Here is a 6,295-nt window from a genome sequence, read left to right as displayed (position 1 = left end):
CATACACACACTATTGCATTGGCTGTGTTGTTCCCCATGGTCTCAAATTTCTTGGTCAGAGCATCCAGCTTTGCAGACATGAGCGTGATTATATCTACATCAAATTTTCCTGATGCCTTGACTGGATACCCAGGGAAGGAACCTCCAGATCTCTGGGTTGCCCACTGATGATGGTTCTGGGCCACATTCTCTATTATCTCTTCAGCTTCATCAAGACTCTTGTTCATCAACGCCCCTCCTGCTGCAGAATCGAGGGATACCTTCATGTGATAGTTGATTCCATTGTAGAATGTGTGTAGCACCAACCACTTCTCGAGGCCATGATGGGGGCACTGTCTCAGCATACTCTTGAATCTATCCCATGCTTCGAATAATGATTCTGAGTCTATCTGTTTAAAGCTTGTAATTAAATTCCTCATGTGCGTAGTTTTACTCGGCGGGTAGAATTTGTCTATAAATTTCTGCTCACATTGCTCCCAAGATGTAATGCTATTTGCTGGTAAAGAATTAAGCCACTGCTTGGCTCTGTCCTTCAGGGAAAATCCAAAAAGAAGTAACCTTACTATTTCTGGCGGAACCCCATTCACTTTCATAGTGCTACAGATCTCATAGAAAAGCTCCAAGTGATGATTTGGATCATCGTGCGATCCTCTTCCAAATTGATTTTGCTGGACCATGTGGATTACTGCAGGCTTGATTTCAAAATTGTTGGCTTCAATTGGGGGTCGGGTGATACTAGACTATAGCCCTCGTGCATAAGGTGCTGTGTAGTCCTTCAAAAGCTTATTAGCCATTTCGGAAGTTTCTTGTTCTGTTTGGAGTTTTTGCAAGTTTCTTCTCCTCAGGTAAGTTCTATCAATTTCTAGATCGAACGGCAGAAGTTTTCCTGAAAGATCAGCTCTTCGCATGCAAGAACAAGATATTGAATAATCCAAGTATAGAGTAAAAGAAAGAGTTATTTTTATTTTATGTTTTAATAAGAATGCAGAAAGTAAAGCGAAAATAAAGAAAAACAAAGTCTAATCTAATCCAATATGATTATCACTAATGTTATAGACGCAGTCCCTGGCAACGACGCCAAAAACTTGTTACGCTTCTGTAAGTACACAGATACGTCGTCAGAAATAAAAGATTATCGATTCCACAAGGACTGGTTATAAGCACTAGCGATTATTCACATAGAATTAGCTAAACTACCGATGGTTGTAGGTGAACTATTTCTTAAGAAGAAAAGAACTTGGGAAGTAGTGTGTGTGTGTGTGTGTGTGTGAGAGAGAGAGAGAGAGAGAGAGAGTTTTACTCGGCTTGGGAAGAGCTCTAGGAGTTCTATTTCGTTGTGGTGGTAGTTGATGTTGTTGGTTGCTACATCTGGATTTCGTTCTGTTTCTCCTGTACAAAAATTTGTACAAGCACAGAACTTAACCTAGCTACCCATGTGCTATACTGAAGTTAAATTTGGATTACAAACGATGCTTAATATTATTAATCCAAGTTGCTCTTCAGAAGTTAAACTTGGATTGGAAACGATACTTAACATTTTTACTCCAAGTTTAACCGATGTGATCTTCCTAAGTTAAACTATATTACAGAAGATGATTAAACATATATTTCAAAGATCGACTTCCAGGTTAAATATGGCGAGACACTAGGCCTTCTTGGGTATGAGATCATCCACCACTTCCTAAACAAAGTCTTTCAAAGAAATTTGATGTTTAACTTCTTATAGTAACCCTAAGTTTAACTATAGAGACCACAATAGAAACACAAGATTGAAACACAAACTCGAAATACAAAATCGATAGCACATAATCGATACATAAAATCGCTAGCCTCTTGTGTTGGTGTTTCAGAATCCATGCAAAGAAAACTAATTAATTAATTCGAAGTGGAAACCATTAATTAGTTATACCTTTCTTTGTAGCTAAAAACCTCTTGATCTTCTGTTGTATTCCTCTCATTCTCTTGGACATCGTGTGGGCGATGATCTACCAAGATGAAATCCACCCGAACCACTTCTTCTCCTCCAAGACTCTCGAGCCACCAAGGGATTCCAAAATAGGAAATTTCCTTCTTCTTCTTCTCCTCAAAGCAACCAGCCACCAAGTGCTACTCCTCTTCTTTTTCTTCCTCTTCAAGCAACCGGCCACAAGGATTTTCCAATCCTTGATGCCGCCGGCCCTAAGGAAGCAAAAGAGGAGACAAGGAGAAAGGTGCCGCCGACCCTTATGGGAAAGAAAACAAAGAAAGAAGAAGAAATGAGAGGACCGACCACAAGGAAGAGAGGAGAGGAGGCAAGGCTTAGGTTGTGTGTCTCATGAGACAACCTCTCCTTCTCTTTTATAATCCTTGGTCATGGCAAAAAAGGAAAGTTTTAAACATAATTAAAACTTCCTTATTTGTGGCCTCCCATTAAAAAGAAAATTTTAACAATAATTAAAATCTCTCTTTCCTAAATTTTCTATTGTACATGGCAATAAAGGAAAGTTTTAAAATTAATCTCTCTCTTTTTAAACATGTAGACAACTACAAAAAGGAAAGATTAATTAAAACTTCTCTTTTTAAATCATGGTTACAAAAAAGGAAAGTTTTATAAAAAATTAAAATATCTCTTTTAAACATTATAGATAACTACAAATAAGGAAAGATTTTAACAAAATTAAAATATCTCTTTAATCGTTTGTAGATAGCCATAAAAGGAAATATTTTAAAATTTTAAAACTCTCTTTTAAAAAACTATGAGGATGACTATAAAAGGAAATTTTAAAATTAAAATTTCTCTTTTAAATCCCTTCATGAATGGCTACAAAAGGAAAAATTTTAATAAAATAAAATCTCCCTTTAATCCTAGTGGTGTGGCCGACCCCATGCTTGGACACCAAGCATGGTTTTGGCCGGCCACCTTTTGGGCTCCAAGTTGATGCTTGGCTGGCCCCCTTGCTCTAAGCAAGGATGTGCCCGACCCATTACTTGGGTAAGAAGTGGACTTGGTGGATACAAGGTTTTATAGAGGCTACAACAGGGATCGAGAGGAGGAATTGGTTTTGATCTCCCGATGAACTTGAGCTTCATGTGTTCGCCCCGAACACCCAACTCAAGTTCATCAATAATAACTCATACCACTAAAGAGTTATTATTGAACTACCGTACCAATCTCATATTATATTATTGGCTCCTTCTTATTATGAGTGCGTTAATCTCCCTGTGTCAAAGATATCGAATGCCCATTAATCAAATGAGTTACTGTCACTCACTTAATTAACAACTAGCTCCAAGAGTAGTACCACTCAACTTCATTGTCATGCCGGACTAGGTCCACCTGCAGAGTTTATATGACAATCCTTATGAGCTCCTCAAGGGGACATCATCAACCTAAATTACTAGGACACATTTTCCTTCTATAATCAACAACACACCATATAAATAATATTATTTCCCAACTTATCGGGCCTATTGATCCAACTGAATAAATCTCACCCATTGATAAATTAAAGAAATAAATACTAAGTATATGTGCTTGTTATTATATCGGGATTAAGAGCACACACTTATATAATAACAGAGGTCTTGTTCTTTTATGCAGTCAGTATAAAAGAACAACCTCAAATGGTCCTTCTCAATACACTCATAGTGTATTAGTGTATTTTTATAGTCAAGATAAACTAATACCAAATTACACCACAACCATTCCAATGGTTTATCCCAATCCATCTTGGTTGTGAGCTACTATTTATAATTTATAAGGAACTGATAACATGATCTTCTGTGTGGCACCACACACCATATTATCTACAATATAAATTAAATGGACAATTACATTTAACATAAATGCAGACATTTAACCAATGTGATTCTTATTTCAAAATAAATATTTACAAAAAGCTAGGCTTTTAGTATACATCCTAACAGATGTATCATGTTATATCCTTTCCTCATTGTCAATCAACAAGTACTTGTCGAAAGTTCAAGTTACTACCCTTAAGCACTAAACAGAGAAGATTCTTGTGAAATTCTGTTACGGTTAACCCTTGTCATTAGGGCACCTCGGTAGATCACAAGAATGCAAATCTGATCGGTATCATTAAGGATAGAGATAGGGGTTTGGTTTGGTTTCCTACTTCCTTGTGTGGAATTACCTCTCCTTTCAAGGGAGTATCCTAGATGTTCGTGAATGGGTTACCACTGTCACTAGGACCCCTCGGGTATACGATCTAAGATCCTATATTTACGAAATTAGCAATTCCTACACAATCAATTAATACGACATGATAATCTAAAACAAGTTTCATGCATATCAAATAGAAATAAGACAAGTGAAATCATTCAATGAGAAAAAGGCATAAACATGAGTCTTACATCAATACCTATCCACAACTACTCCCTGATCCTAGAACAAAGAATCTACTCCATAGACGCTGGAGAAAAACCCGAAGACATAATATAATTAGACATATAATCCCAAACAAGAAGAGAGAGGGAAAAGAGATGCTTATTCAATGTCGTCCAGTGATCTTCGAATCCAATCCTTTGCTTTTAGAGTTGATGCGGTGATGGAGGCGATCTTGGATTGTCGAACGGAGGTCCGGGACGACATGGAACGACACCAAGGTATATCTCTCTCTAACGGCTCGCCTCCCCCCGGAGAAGGGTTAAAGACCCCCTTTTTATAGGCTAGGGCACGGGCGCCACACGACCCGTGCCACGGCCGTGCGAGATTCGCACGGCCAGCTCCTCCCTCTCTTCGGGTGGAGTGGCACGGCCGTGCGAGATCCGCACGGCCAACTTCCTCTTCCCTTCGGGTTGAGTGGCACGACCGTGTGAGATCCGCACGACCATGTCTTCCTTCAGCTCAGGTTTACATTGCACGACCGTGTGCTTCTTGGCTACTGGTTGTGAGGCACGACCGTACGAGGTTACATGGCCGTGTGTTGCTCTCTCTCGGGAATGGCCACACGGCTATGCAGGGTTGCACGGTCGGTGTCGAGTGGCTCCCTTCTTTTCTCCGATGCGTCGACAATCACTGTTTTTGCTCTAAAAGTTATCTATGTCAACACAAAATCAAACAAAGGGCAGATCTCTGACAAAAGAGTAATTAATGCAGAATAAACAATAGGAGAGATGATCGTGTAAATAATATATGCAAATTAAGCAAGTGAATGCGCGTTAAAACATGCATAAACGATCATGATATCTACGCACATCAGCAATTAATTAGGAATACTTAGATAGATAATCTAGATATATTTTTATGCTAAATTACTATATTTGTTTACCTATCATATGCCATAACATCATAAATTTGCATTCATACTTGTCATGAAAAATAAAAATACCATGTCATGTCATACATACATCATGTAGTTATAGTAGTTTTTCTTTTGAAAAATATTAATATTGATGTATGCCACAAATCATCATGTATTATATCAATTTCTTATAATTAAGGATAATGACATTAATCAATAAATGATATCCTAGGTGGATGATCAATTTAAAATACCTTGATAAATAAGAGGCTAAGATCAGTTACGTAAATAAAGATCAGCTAAGAGGCTGATCTACCTCATGGAAGGTGCCTTCAATGGCTTGAAAGGTGCCTGGCATGAACAATGTAAAGGCGCCTTCCAGCCTGTTAGAGGCACCTTCAATAGACGTTTGCTAAAGATAAAGTTTTATCTTCAACAGATAAAACTTATCATATTGGAGGTGCCTTGAAGGCGCCTTCGAGACATAGATAGGATTTTTTAGGGACTATAAAAAGACCCCTGGAGCTAGGAAATTAACAACAACTTCACTATTCATTTCTTAGTGTCTTTCTGAGCTATCAAAGAGTGTAAGAGGCTTCTCCACCTTTAAGGAAGGAGATTTTTCTAGTGCTTTCATCTGCCTTGGATTAACAACCACCTAAGTTGTAACCAAGTAAACTTTGACATTCTTACTTATTTTTTTAAGTTGTTATTATTTTTATTAATGTTAATTGTCTATAGTTGATTAATCTAATTATGCATCCTTATTAAGCAAAAGAAAGAGATTATTTTATTCTAACTTTCATTGTAGGATATTCACCCCCCTAGTCGGCTGCACCGGGACCTACAATTGGTATCAGAGCTAGGATACTTTAAAAGGGCTAACTGTCGATCGAAGAACACAAGAAATGGTCAGACCAAGCATCTACCCACCTAAGTTCGAGGGGGAGTTCGCGACTTGGAAAAAGAAGATGAAGGTATTCTTCAAAATAGATTTTGATTTACTTTTAATAATGAAATATGGTTTTGTAGCACCTAAAGATCAGCAATGA

At 37.9% G+C, this 6,295-nt stretch overlaps 1 non-coding gene across 1 annotated transcript; it reads left to right on the top strand.

Moving 5' to 3' along the window:
• The first annotated feature begins 315 nt into the window (after window positions 1–315).
• On the top strand, window positions 316–425 carry LOC122018235. The gene has a single exon (XR_006121664.1). It is a non-coding gene; the product is annotated as a small nucleolar RNA R71 (small nucleolar RNA).
• The last annotated feature ends 5,870 nt before the right edge of the window (window positions 426–6,295 follow it).

This window comes from Zingiber officinale, chromosome 8B, assembly GCF_018446385.1.
Source record: "Zingiber officinale cultivar Zhangliang chromosome 8B, Zo_v1.1, whole genome shotgun sequence".
Classification (NCBI taxonomy): domain Eukaryota; kingdom Viridiplantae; phylum Streptophyta; class Magnoliopsida; order Zingiberales; family Zingiberaceae; genus Zingiber; species Zingiber officinale.
This window is presented reverse-complemented; position numbering and strand designations above follow the sequence as displayed.